Genomic DNA, 14,924 nt, shown 5'->3' with positions numbered 1-14,924 from the left:
AATTAGGAGGATGTCTATTCCAAGCATGGGAAAACATTTGGCAGAATGAGTGGATAAAAAACAATTTGTTCTAGTGGCCATGAAAGCAGCTGAAGCAAGCACTGTGAAACCTTTGAGCTTGGTAAGACATTAAAGATGCCAAGGTCATTCACTGCATCCCAGGCCAATGCCAGTTGTATTGACTTTTGTCTTGTCACTAGACTTCCATGACTCTGGAAAATAAAGTGAGGGTGACAGCTCCGTGCAACTCTCTCTCACCTATATCCAATTCACTCATGAGTCAAAATATTTCCCCATGATGTTATTGGTTCTCTTCAAAAATGAAAAATGAGGAAAACTTTATTTGCTTATTTCTTAATTAGGACAATTTTTGCTTTCATTTTGTCTGAGATCATTATTGCTAGCCCTGCCATTTTTTTATTTCAGGTGAAGCTTAATAGAGTCTTCTCCAACACCTTATTTTAACTTTATGTTTCTTTTTTTAAATGTGTTACTTTTAAACAACTTATTGTTGGATTCTGGTTTCTAATATATTCTATTTCCATTTTATGAGTGAAATCATACCATTCACATTCACAATTATGATTAGCAATTGTACATTTCCTGCCATCCTACTGTCTTCTTATCCTTCTCTCTTTTTCTACCCTGTCCCTTCTCAAAAAATTGATTTTGCTTTTAAGCACTGCCTCCCTTAATCTGTCCTTCCTTTTATCATCTCTTCTCTTTTCTTATCCCCATTCCCCTCATACTTCCTCTTTAAGATAGATTTCTTGTGTATACGTGTGTATTCTTCCCTCTTTAAACCAATTCAGATGAGAGTTGTCTGCCACCCATCATTATCCTCTCCAATGTAAAAGCTCTTCCTTCTACATCTCTTTTACGTGAAATAATTTCCCCCATTCTTCCCCTAACTTTCTGCTAGTGCATAGACTCCCAAAGTGGGTGATACCAGTCCCTGGGGACACTGGAGCAATCCAGGAGGGCAGAGTAGTTTGAAATGATGCAAATTTTTATTTTTATTTTTTTAATCTTATTTAATATTTCATTTTTTCCCAATTACACATAAAAACAATTTTAACATTTTTTTCACATTTTGAGTTCCAAAATCTCTCTCCCTCCCCTTCCCACATTTGACATAGATTATACATGTTTAGTCATGCAAAATACATTTCCATGTAAGTCAATCTGTGAAAGAAAACAGACACAAAAGACACACAAAAAAATAAAGAAAAGGTATTTTTGATCTACATTCAGGCTCTAACCAGTTCTTTCTCTGGAGATGGACAGCATAAGTCCCTTCATCAAATGTCCTATAGAATTGGATCGTTGTATTGCTGAGAATAGCTAATTTATTCATAGTAGATAATCATACCATATTGTTTTTACCGTGTACAATGTTCTGGTTAGGCTCATTTTACTTTGATCAGTTCATCTAAGTCTTTTCATGTTTTTCTGAGAGCATCCTGATCATCATTTCTTTTTCTTTTTCTTTTTTTACTATAAGAGTGGTGATTTATGTTTCTTTTTTTCTTTCTTTTTTTTGAAATTTTATCGACTTTATTTGAACAATTCCAAATTGCTTTTCACAATGGTTGCAATAATCTACAGCTCTACTAATAATACATTAGTGTACCTGTCTTTCCACAGACTTTTAAAAAAATTTTATTAATTTATTTTGATTTATGAACAATCACTTCCATATGCTTTTGAGTTGAAAATTTTTCTCCCCCTTCCTCCCCCCCACCCTCCCCAAGATGGCACACAATCTGATATAGACTTACATTTACATTCCTATTAAACATATTTTCACATTAGTGAAGTTGTAAGTAAAAATTAAAACCAATAGGAGGAACCATCAGAAAGATGAAACAAAACTCAACAGAAGGCAAAAATAAATGATAGCAATTCCACTTCCATAGTTCTTTCTTTGGATGTGGACAGCATTACCCATCCCGAGACCTCTGGAGATGTCTTAGAGCCTTGTAATGCTGAGAAGGGTTCAGTATAACAATATTAGTCATTGCATAACGTGGCTGTTATCGTATACAAAGTCCTCTTGGTTCTGCTCACTTCACTCAGCATCAGACCATATAAGTCCTTCCAGTTTTTTCTGAAGTCAGCCTGTTCATCATTTCTTACAGCACAATAATATTCCATTACATTCATATACCACAACTTGCTCAGCCATTCCCTAATTGATGGGGATCCTCTCAATTTCCAATTCTTTGCCACCACAAAAAGTTGCTCATCATTTCTTTTTCTAATTTTTAGGCAATTGGAGTTAGGTGACTTGCCCAGGGTCACACAGCTAGTTAGCGTCAAGTGTTTGATCTGAGGCTGGATTTGAACTCAGGTACTCCTGACTTCAAGGCCAGTGCTCTATCCACTGCGCCACCTAGCTGCCCCGAAGACTTTTTTCATCATTTCTTAAAACACAAAAGTATTCCATCATAATCATATACAACAACTTGTTCAGACACTCCTCAATTGATGCACATGCCTTCAATTTCCAATTCTTTTGCCACCACAAAAAGAGCTGCTATAAATATTTTTGTACATATAGATCCTTTTTCTTTTTGTTTTTCAATCTCTTTGGGATACAGACCCAGTAGTGGTATTGCTTGGTCAAAGGGTATGCATGGTTTTATAGCCCTTTGTGCATAGTTCCAAATTACTTTCCTGAATGATCACCAAGAGTGTTTTAATCTTCTCACCTCTCTAACATCTGTCATTTTCCTTTTGCGCTGTATTAAGCAATGACAGATGTGAGGCAGTAGCTTGGAGTTTTAATTTGCATTTCTCTCAATAGTGATTTAGAGCATTTTTTTCATATGACTATAGACAGCTTTGATTACTTTATCTGAAAACTGCTTGTTCATATCCTTTGACCATTTATCAATTGAGGAATGGCTCTTATTTCTATAAATTTGACTCCATTTTCTATGTCTGAAAAATGAAATCTTTATCAGAGAAACTCACTGTAAATTTTTTTTCTTTTTTGGTGAGGCAATTGGGGTTAAGTGATTTGCCCAGGGTCACACAGCTAGTGAGTGTTGTGTGTCTGAGGCTGGACTTGAACTCAGGTTCTCCTGACACCAGGGCTAGTGCTCTAGCCACTGCACCACCAAGCCACCCCCTAAAATTATTTTTTACAGTAATGATTACCAACTATGTATTTCCCTTCATCCTATTTTCTCCATTTATCCTACTCCCTCCTTTTACTCCATTCTCAAGTGTTTTGCTTCTGACAACTCTCCCTTCCATCGGCTCGGCGCCCCCCCCCACCCCTTGCTTACCCCCTTCCCTTCCTACTTCCCTGTACAGTGAGGCAGATTTCACACTCAGCTGTTTCAGTTTCATGTCTTCTCTAGGTTGAAAGCTTTGAGTTAAGCTATCCTGGGTTTCAGAGGCTGAATGTTGATGTAGATAGTACTCTTGCTGGAGGTAATAGATTGGCTCCATAGTTTCTAAGGGACATTCCAACATTGATTCCCCAGCAGCGGGTGCGGAGGGAGGGTCCCCCGGAGCCCTTCTTTCCCGCCTCCTCTAAGAAGCTCGAAGCTCCCCACTCCTCACTCACTCGCCTTTCCCTCCCCATCACGTCTCCGCCCTCACCATTCCCTTCCCACTCCGCCTTGGTTGCGTCATCTCCCTGCGCCACGTACTGAACTGAGGCATTCCTCCTCACGCATGCGCAATCGCACCAAATTTTTTTTAAAAAAGCATTAAAGGTTAAGATTTCTAGGGGAGTGGTGAGTATTTTTTTAAAGGGGGTTGTAGGCCAAATAAGTTTGGGATTTTCTGACTGCATCCTTCTTTTTAAGTCATCCATTTTTTTAGATCATCCCAATATGATTGACTGATGCCAGAGCCCTCTGTCTATGTAGGATCATTTTAACTTCCCTAATAATGATAAAGTTCTTAGGAGTTAACATGTATCATCTTCCCATATAGGAATGTAAACTGCTTAACTTATTGAGTCCCTTATGATTTCTTTTCCATGCTTACCTTTTTATGCTTCTTTTGAGTCTTATATTTGAAAGTCAAATTTTTGTATTCATTTTTAGTCATTTCATCAGAAATGCTTGTAATTCCTCTATTTCATTAAATATCCATTTTTGAGTATTATACTCACTTCTGTGGGTAGGTAATACTTGTTTGTAATCCCAGCACCTTTGCCTTCCAGAATATTATATTCTAAGACTTACATTCCTTTAACAGGGGAAATGATAAATCTTTGTGTGACCCTGAGGGTGGCTACATGATATTTGAATGATTTCTTTCTGAGTACTTTAAGTATTTTCTCTTTGACCTGGGAATTCTGGAATTTGACTATAATATTCCTGGGATGTTTCATTTTGTCATTTCTTTCAAGAGGTGATCATGTATTTTTTCAATTTCTATTTTACCTTCCAGTTCTAGGATATCAAGGCAATTTTCCTTGCTAATTTCTTGAAATATGATGTCTAGGCTCTTGTTTTTATCATGGCTTTCAGGCAGTCCAATAATTAATAAATTATCTCTCCTCAATATCCTTTCCAGGTCAGTTATTTTTTCTGATGAGATATTTCATTTTTCTTCATTCATTTGACTTTGTTTTTATTGTTTCTCAGTGTCTCATAGGGTCTTAGCTTCCACTTGCTCAATTCTCATTTTTAAGGAATTATTTTCTTCAGCAATTTTTTGTATCTCTTTTTCCATTTGACCAATTCTACTTTTCAAATAGTAATTTTTAGCATTAAAGTTCTGTGTGTATTTCTTTTGCCATTTGGCCAGTCCTATTTTTCAAGTTATAAATCTCTTTTTTATGTTTTTGTGCCTCTTTTTTCAAGCTGTCAATTGTCTTTTCATAATTTTGTCCCCTTGTTCTCATTTCTTTCCCCTATTTTTACTCTACCCATCTTATTTTTAAAATTATTTTTAGCTCTTCCAGGATTTCTCATTGGGATTATGTACAAATCACATTTTTCTTTGAGGCTTTGCTTTGTAGCTGTTTTGACATTGTTGTCTTGCTCTTAGTTTATGTCTTTTTATTCTCAGTCACCATAATAGTTTTTTTATGCAGGTTCTTTGTAGTTGTTGTTGTTTTGTCGTTGTTTTTTGCTCTGTTTTTTCCCCAGCCTATTTCTTTTCTTTTGGTGCAGCCACTGGGGATAACTGACTTGCCCAGGGTCACACAGCTAGTAAACGTCAAGTATCTGAGGCCAGATTTGATCTCAGATCCTCCTGACTCCAAGGCCAGAGCTCTACCTACTGTGCCACCTTGCTGACCCTTCCCAACCTATTTCTTGACTTTGAAATTTATGCTAAAGTTGGACTCTGATCCTTGGGCAAGGTAAGGGTGGGGTTTTGATGTCCCAAGCTTCAGGATTTTTTCACACTGCCGTTTTCAGAAATAGTTATGGGGTTTGGGAAGTTTTTGGTGGTTCCAAGGTATTAGAATTTGAGAAGAGGCGTGGTCAGTGCTCTCTTGGTTTGTACTCTGGTCCTTACCCAGAAAGGGCAGGGATCCCTTGTGGTTGCAAAGAATACTGCTTCTCAGGGCTCTTGTTCTCTTGGGACAGAAAGCAACACTGTTTCTCAGGGCTCCTGCCCCCATGGGTCATTAAGCAGTGCTGCTACTCAGAGGCCTTTGTGCCTGTGAGCACTCCTCTCTGCCATGGAACTGTGATCTAGAAGTACATATTGGCAATGTATTTGCCAAACAGCATCCTGTTCTGTGCCCAATGCTAGCACATGGATTCCCTGTAATCTCTTTCTAACCAGTTGCCAGACCCCTTTACAGTCTCTGGCTTGAGAGCTCCTAAAGCTACTGCTGTTGTTGCCACTTCCAAAGTCCATGGCTAGTATTATTATCAATTGGCCTCTGCGTCAGCCCCCATACACATATCACAGATTTTTCCTTTCGACCTCCTAACTTGCTTTGGGTTTTTGGAAAAGACTTATCTTGAACTTTTGTTGGTCTTGTCACTTCAGAATTCAATTTGAGTATTATTTTAAAATTGTTGGTAAGAGAATGTTGGGACAACTTAATTGCTTCCTCTACTCTGCCATCTTGACTCCACTGCCGAAGTAGGTTAATTTAAAGAGCACAGCAAAAAAAAAAAAGTAAATAGGCCCTGGAGAAGAGGCTCAAGGTGGTGGGGAGGAAATAACTAAGCAGCATAGATTGATTTCTGGGGACTTGTACACAAACAGGTAAACCTTATCTGTTGGAATTATAGAGCATAAGAATCTCCCAGTAAATAAAGCACTGTAGGTAGAAAACAGATAGATATTTAGACAGACAGATGGACAGATAGATAGATAGATCTAGAGAAATTAAATCTAGATCCATCTAGCAATTGATATATGAGTGGAATAAAGACCACTTATCCAAATAAAAATTCAGAGGTATCTCCAGGTAGAAAACAGAAGGTTTTATTCTAGCAACTCTCGCGTGCGAGTTGGACGTCTCCTACCTAGGGCAGACTGCTGTAAAGAGGTGAAGCACAAACAACAGCAAGCAGTATATATATTCTTAGACAAACCACTCCAAAAAGCCCCCCCTCCCCACCTGTTTGTCTCAATCTCTTTATCCTCATTGGCTGAGGCAAGAGACCTCACAGTCTATATTTAGAACCGAAGAGAGACATTTTACTCAAAACTAGCTTGGGAGCTAGAGGATTGCCTTATTTGGTAAAGTTAAGGCCCGAAACAATAGAGAGGGTGGTTACAAAACAAGGGAGGGGGGGTGGGCAGCTAATGCACAACCCCCTTCCCCAGAAACGAAAGTGAACCTTAGGCCCAGCTCATGCTGAAGCCGTACTACATTTATGGAGCATAGCTTACATCTCACATGAGAAACTTTCACTTGTCTCATACAATATAGATATAGATATAATTTAGCAGCAGGGAATGTAAGGGTGGGATACAAACAACACATTTTTTTTCCTGGTGCTTTGTCTAGATACAAATTTTAAAAAAAACAACTTAATTGGACATTCAGGAAGTACAGATATGGCATGCACAGTTTCTTGTATGAGTCAAAACCTTTGTATTAGAGGAGAGTAGTAACTAACTTTGTCAACTTTTTAGATTGAAGAGTGCTGTAAGATAATACCTGGTGTTCTTAAGACCACTATGACAATTTCACCTTCAGAGAGGCTATAACTCATAGAATCTATGCAACGGAAGCATAGGTATAAGATTAGGCTATAAAAATACTGATGTTGATATTTTAAAATATATTTTTAATGTTTTTATTTAAAATATCCTTTTTTCCCCACTTAATAGTATTTATCTTATTTTTTCCAATTACATGTAAAGATCATTTTCAACATTAACTTTTATAAGATTTTGAGTTCCAAAATTTTCCATTTTCCTTATCTGGCATGTTAGCCAATCTGATAGGTGTGAGTTGAAAGCTCAGAGTTGTTTAATTTGCATTTCTCTAATCAGTAGTGGTTTAGAGCATTTTTTCATATGACTGTCAATAGCTTTGATTTCTTCATCTGAAAACTGCCTATTCATATCCTTTGACCATTTCTCAATTGGAGAATGATTTGTATTCTTATAAATTTGACTCAGTTCTCTATATATTTGAGAAATTGGGTCTTTATCAGAGACACCGGCTGTAAAAATTGTTTCCCATCTTTTTGCTTTCCTTCTAATTTTGGTTGTGTTGACTTTGTGCAAAAACCTTTCTAACTTAATGTAATCAAAACTATTCATTTTGCATTTCATAATATTCTCTATCTATTTTTTGGTCATAAGTTCTTCCCTTCTCCATAGATCTGAGAGATAAACTGTTTCTTGTTCTCCTAATTTGTTTATGATATCACCCTTTATGTCTAAATCATGTACCCTTTTTGACCTTATCTTGGTATATAGTGTAAGATGTTGGCCTATGCCTAGTTTCTGCCACACTATTTTTCAGTTTTCCCAGAAGTTTTTGTCAAGTAGTGAGTTCTTATCCCAGAAGCTGGAGTCTTTGGTAAACATTCATTTTTTTTTTAAATTTTGAGTTCCATATTCTCTCCTTCCCTTCCATCCTTATCCCCCGTCCACTGAGAAGACCAGCATTATCATATCAACTTTACATGTGAAATGATATGAAACATATTTCTATATTAGCCATATTCCAAAAAAGCAAGAAAAATAAAGAAAGTGGGAAAACTATATTTCAAGAATTCTTTGAAATTATGTTAGATCATTGTATTGACCAGAGTAGCCAAGTCTTTCACAGTTGATTATCATTACACATTGTTGTTACTGTGAAAAATCATCCCCCAGCTCTTTTTATTTCACTTGGTATCAGTTCATATACTTCTTGCCATTTTTTTTTGGTTGTTTTTTTCCCCCCTGAAATCACCCCTTCATCCTTTCTTATAGTACAGTAGTACTCAGTCATAATCATATGGCACAATTTTTCAGTCATTCAGCAATTGAGGAGGATCCCCTCAATTTTTTATTCTTTGCCACCACAAAAAGTGCTATTTTGAATATTTTTTTTTACTTATAGGTCTTTTCCCTTTTACTTTGATCTCTTTGGGATAAGACCTAGTAGTGTTATTGCTGCATCAAAGAGTATGAAAAGTTTTATAGTCCTTTGTGCCTAGTTTCAACTTGTTCTCCAGAATGGTTGGACCGGTTCACTACTCCACCGACAATTCATTATTGTACCTATTTTTGCCTTATCCACTGGTACCTCAGAGTTATTGTAATTTGCCTTTCTTTAATCAATTTGATTTAGAGCATTTTTTTTCATGTGACTATAGACAGCTTTGATTTCTTCTTCTAAAAACTACCTGTTTAAATCTTTTGACCATTTATCAATTGGGAAATAGCTTTTATTATTTTTTTAAATATACTTAGTATATATTTGAGAAATGAGGCCTTTATCAGAGAAATTTACTATAAAAACATTTATATCATTTCATTGTTTACAATACCTTTTAGCATAATGTATTTCCCGGATTTTTTTTTTTTTGCTTAGGTTTATTTTTGCTTTTGCTGTGTCTGCAATCATGATTGCTGTCACTCCCCCTTTTTTATTTTTAATTTTTATTTTGGTCTGTTCCAGCCCTTTGCATATCTTTATGACTCATGTGTCTCTTATAAACAGCATATTGTTGGATTCAGGTTTCTGATACATTCTGCTATCTGCTTCTGTTTTATGGGAGAACTCATCCCATTCACTTCACATTTATGATTACTAATTGTATATTTCCCTCCATTCCATTTTCTTCTGTTTCTTCCTCTCTCTTCTCTGTCTCTCTTTGTCATTTTATTCTGTGTCTCCTCAAAAGTCTATTTTGCTTCCCTCCCTTTTATCATCCTCTATTTCTTTTATCTCCTCTTTTTATTCCTCTACTAGATAAGTTACATTTCTACACACACTTGAGTGTGTATATATGTGTGTGTATGTGTGTGTGTGTATGTATGTATTCTTCCCTCTTTGAATCCCTCTTTGAGTGTGAAGTTTGAACATTGCCCAGCCACCCCCATTTTCCACTCCATTGTAAAAGCTTTTCCTTGCCTGACTTTTATGTGAGAAAAATTTCCCTGTTCTATTTCTCTCTCCCCCATTCTCCCAATGTATTGTTCTTTCTCACTCCAATATTTTTGGAGATCATTCCAATATAAATGATGCATATCCATGCCTTCTGTCAATGTAAATTCCTTTTAACTGCCATAATAATGATAAAGTTTTTGGGAGTTACATGTATCATCTTTCCCTGTAGGAATGTAAATAGTTTAACTTTATTGAGTCCCTTTTGATTACTCTTTTGTATTTACCTATTCGTGCTTCTCTTAAGCCTTCTGTTTGAATTTTAAATTTCCTATTCAGTCTTTTTTATGAGGAATGCTTGAATGTTCTTTATTTCATTAAATACCCATTTTTTTCTTCTGAAATATTACACTCAGTTATGCTGGGTAGGTTATTTTTGTTTTTAATTCTAGATTCCTTGCCTTCCAGAATATCATATACTAAGCCCTCCACTCCTTTAATGTGGAAGCCACTAAATCTTGTGTGATCCTCAATGTGTCTCTGTGGTATTTGAGTTGTTTCTTCCTGACTGCTTGCAATATTTTCTCTTTACCCGGGAATCTCTTGAATGTTGCTATAATATTCCTGTGAATTTTCATTTGGGGTCTCTTTTAGATGATTGGTGGATTCTAAATTGCTAGTTTACCCTCCAAATCTAAGATGATGTCGAGTCTTTTTTTTTTTATCATGACTTTCAGGTAGTCCAATAATTCTTAAATTATCTCTTTTTAAAATTTATTTTCCAGGTCAGTTGTTTTTCTTATTTTTCACATTTTCATTTATGTTTTCATGTTTGACTTTGTTATAATGTTTCTTAATATTTCATGAAGTCATTGGCTTTCACTTGCCCAATTCTAATTTTTGAGGAGTCATCTTCTTCAGTGAGATTTGTGCTTTTTCCATTTAGCAGGTTTTGTTTTTCTTCAGTGAATTTTTGTGCCTCTTTTTACCATCAGGTCAGTTATGTTTTTTATGTTATTGTTTTCTTCAGTATTTTTGTGCCTTTTACCAAACTGTTAATTCTCTTTTTACAATTTTATTCTATTGCTCTTATTTCTTTTCCCATTTTTTCCTTCACTATTTTTATCTCTTTCTTTAATTATTCCAGGAATTCTTGTTAGACTTGGGTCCAATTAGTATTTTTCCTTGAGATTCTGTTTGTAACTATTTTCACGTTGTTGTCTTCTGAGTTTATGTCTTGGTCTTCCCTACCACCGTAGTAGCTTTTTTATAGTTAAATTATTTTTCTTTTTCCTCATTTTTCCAGCCTATTTCTTGCCTTTGCACTTTAAGTTAAAGTTGGACTCTGCTTACCTGGGTGTGGGGGGGTACTATACCAAGCATTAGGCTTTTTCATGCTGCTCTTTTCACAGGTAGTTCTGTGGATCTGCAAATTTTTGATGCTTCCAAAATGGTATCATCTTGAGAGCCTGTCTCACTGCTCTCCTAATCTAAACTCTTGTCTTTCTGCAAGAAGGGACCCTGGTCCTCTGCAGCCACAAGCACTAATATTTCTCTTTGCTTTGGAGCTGTGACCAGAGCCCTTTTTCTCTTGTGGCTGACTCCCAGCACTCTTATTCAAAATGAAACTTTAACCTAGAACTGGGTATGGACAATAGAGTTGCCACTTATCACCTCTTATAGCCATCTATAGGGTCCCCGTAATCTCTTTGTGACCATTTATCTGATCTTCCTACTGTCTTTGAGCTGAGAGCTCCAGAAGCTGCTGCTGTGGCTGCTGTTGCTGCTGCTATGGCTGATATTGCCTTGGCTGCATATGTAGGCTCTGGATAGGCCTTTGCTCCTGTGTCACAGACTTTTCCTGATGATCTCTTAAGTTTTCTCTGGCTGGAAAAAATATCTCACCCTGAGCCTTTGTTTGTTCTTCCACTCCAAAATTTTATTTGAGACTTTATTTTAAAGTTGTTTGAAAGGGAATGTTGAGCGAGTTCACCATCTTTACTCTGCCCTTAAGGCCAAATTTTTAAGATTAATACATCTGTATGTCAAAAAACATTATCTTGCCAACTACTAATTTGTATTTCCCTGCATATACCTCAAAAATTCCTTATGTACCCTCAACCTTGACATAAAAATCGGCAAGCTCCAGGGAGCCACCAACATCAGAGCCTAGGTATCCCACTCTCAGAAATGTACTTTGGAGTATATATTCCCTCCCTATAAGTACATCTCCCCTCCATAGGAGGAGACCTTTCTTCCCTCCAGAGTATATTTCCTCTCTCAGGGAGTATTTATCCCCTCCCCATCCAAGAATATGCTATTCCCATGGGACCAAGACTTCCTACCCGAATGGACCACTTGAATGAGCCTATGTCCTGTTTTCTCTAATAGAATGCCACCCTTGTGTGAGTTTATACACACACACACACACACACACACACATACACACACGTATATATGTATATATACATATATACACACGTGTTTGTGTGTATATATGTATATAAAAACATGTACGCATATATGTGTATAGATACAGACATCGATAGATATAAAATCTCTGACATATATTACCTCTCTTTCTCCCCTTCTTCCCTTCTCCCCTTCTACTATTCTTCCCTCTTATTTGTCAATAAAACTTGAGATTAAACTGGCCCCCATTTTTATGACACATTATTCATGACATTCAAATTTACTAAGGCATTTGTTTTCTCTGATGTCTCTGGCTTGCCCACAGGCCTTTTCTTAGACATAAATTGGGTCCCCAGACATGGACTTTCCCTTTTGACAATAATACCTCCAGTAGGAGCTTGGACACTGTGATTCTAGTCCTCGAAAGCAAGCATCAAAAGAACTTTTATCTTCCCAAGAGGATCTCCTTTATGCCATAAGACTGTCATGAGACAAAAGTTTGGTAAAAGCCTTGAGCCAATGGAAGACTGAATCATGGCATAGGAGGTTGAGATTTAAAAAAAAAAAGCCATTGGCTCTGTGGGTGTGTTAGTTCTTTCTCCAGCTGCCCCTCCCAAAAACTATCTGTCCATAAATACTATAATACAATATTAGTTTGTTAGTCTAATGTATCTTGTAAACTGAATTCTGCTTCAATCACAAAAAGACCAGAGATTCATGAAAGATTGATAATAAGGTTAGGTAGATAAATCAACCTTAGTCTAGGTGTTAAGATTTTTTTCATGAGTTGGGACTTGAAGCAAGCCAGGGGAGGCAGTAGGTGGATAGGAGGAAGGAGAACATTCTGGGCATGAGGGATAGTCTGAGAAAATGCCAAGCTAGTATTTTGTCATGTCAAGACTAATACTAATTCTGCCTTTGAGTTTCAATGCCATCCACCAGGGTTTACTTTAATTTTCAGAAATTTCCTGTGTGAAACTATGATTGATAAAATAGAAATCTTGCAGCCAATGCACTTCTAACAGAATTTTGAGAAGAGTCATCATTTTCTCTGGGTGACTTGAAGTTTTCTGGGCTCCTCTGCTTTCAGTTCCCCACTGGATTCTGTCCTTCAAACATACCAATGTCTTTTCCCCACCAGGTTTAGGACCTTTCCTTCCAGAATAGGCTTTATGGGGACCCTTGAAGTTTTCTGAGAAAAAGAAAAGAGTCACAGGAGCATAACAGCACATTAAGGAGATTTAACTTTAACAAGGTTTAACTGAAAAGCAATTCCTTTTGTGATGAGGATATTTTCTTCTCTGGTTTAGTGATTTGTGATATAAATGGAGGGGCTCATCCGTGATGGGCAGTGCCATTTCAACTTGGAAACAAGTGAGCAGCAGTGGTTTTCTATTTTTCTTCTACAAAAAGACAGAAAGGAAGCCCTACATGAATGAGGAGCAAATATGCAGCAAATCAATCTCCACTTTTTCCTCTGTCACTTCATTGCAGTGTCTATGGGGATATGGTTCTTTATGATGTTATTTTAAGCACCATATTCATTCAATTTTCCAACCCAAAGGCTCTAAACGACACAGAAAGATTTTTATTGTGGCCTGAGTCCTAAGAATTGGTGTTGTTCCAAAAATATCTGCCATCTATTTTCTAATTAAAGCAAAAGTTGGAACCATTGTTGAATGCCCTGTCTCACCACTCCAGTCCCCTTAATATAAATAGCAAGGAGGACCAATGATGAGGTCTAGATTTTGGGGATTCTGGGACCCCAACACAGCACAGTGGGCCCTGCCCAAATGAATTTGACCCAAATTTTCTCTCAGCCAGAGACAGTTTATTAGGGGTTGGTCATACAGGTCAGACTCTTAAGAAATCTGAACATTAGTGACTCCATAAGAATGAGCAGGCATAAGGAAATATCAGGGTTTAAATGGGGGCCAGGGTGGATCTTGTATACACTCAAATAATTTTGGGGGTTCAGAGGAGGGGCTGAGAGAAAGATCCTGAAACTGGGGTGAGTTTAGGGAGAATTCCAATGGGAATGTCTGGGAGGATTAATAGACCATGGAAATAGATAATGAAAGGAACTGGAAGGAAGAGATTTGAATGGTGTCTAGATAAGATCAAAGGTTGAACTAGGATCAAAATCATTAGGTTTTCAAAGGGAGAGAGGGAAAGTTCATTAGGAAAGGTCAGTTAAGTGGAGTATAGTCTCAGGTAACCACTTGAGACTGGAGTGAGGTCAAAGAAAGTTTAAAGGTTTTCTGGGGCCTGTAGACAAATTGGACCCAAATTCTTTCTGGGGCAAGAGGCAAAGTTCTTGGCTTGGCCCCATACTCATCACCAGGATTTCCTTACAGTAGTAAAATCATACCGTTGGATGGGATGAGTACAATCTATACCCAATGGATTCTAAATGTGGGAAGATGTCTTACCTTTCTCTCCTGACATACTTTCAGTGCAAAAAAAGAACCTGTGCATTGTATGGCTCCAGCTTCAAAGGCTACAGAGAAAATTTCCCAACCCCAAATACTAACACATGTATGCAGAAGCATTACAGATCATTCTTTTACACTCTACCTCTCTACTTGGAATATATATAGATATTATCTGTCTGCTTAAAAGAAAGAGATGGGGATGATGAGGTTTTGGGGTGCTGGGTCGCCAAGAATGCCAAGGCAGAGTTGCCTGGAATGAATTCACACATTCAAGCCTTCTCTAATCAAGTGGCAGAATTTACTGTAATGTTTTAGCAAAAGTGTGTAAGGGTCCTTCTAGGAACCTACAAGAGACTAAGGATGGTGCTGGGGTTTATATGGAAAAGATGCATGGGAAAGGAATGTAGGGATACTAATTAGGTAATCTAAGGGTCCAGGTGTCTTTGGGAATTATGGCTGGGAAAGTGTAGGGGGTATACCAGATATTAAAGGAGTTCTCAGAGGCATGGACCTTGGGGATCTGGCGGGAAGAGTCCTTGGGCTAGTCAAGGACAAAAAATCTTTGGGCCAGGCACCACTCAGTT

General features: G+C 37.3%; 1 protein-coding gene across 2 annotated transcripts in view; it reads left to right on the top strand.

The window, feature by feature from the left end:
- Positions 1-14,924, top strand: part of CNTNAP4 (contactin associated protein family member 4) — a 582,938-nt gene that overhangs the window by 46,752 nt on the left and 521,262 nt on the right. The window lies entirely within an intron of this gene.

This window comes from Phascolarctos cinereus, unplaced genomic scaffold (genome assembly GCF_003287225.1).
Source record: "Phascolarctos cinereus isolate Bilbo 61053 unplaced genomic scaffold, phaCin_HiC Scaffold_4;HRSCAF=312, whole genome shotgun sequence".
Taxonomy (NCBI): domain Eukaryota; kingdom Metazoa; phylum Chordata; class Mammalia; order Diprotodontia; family Phascolarctidae; genus Phascolarctos; species Phascolarctos cinereus.
This window is presented reverse-complemented; position numbering and strand designations above follow the sequence as displayed.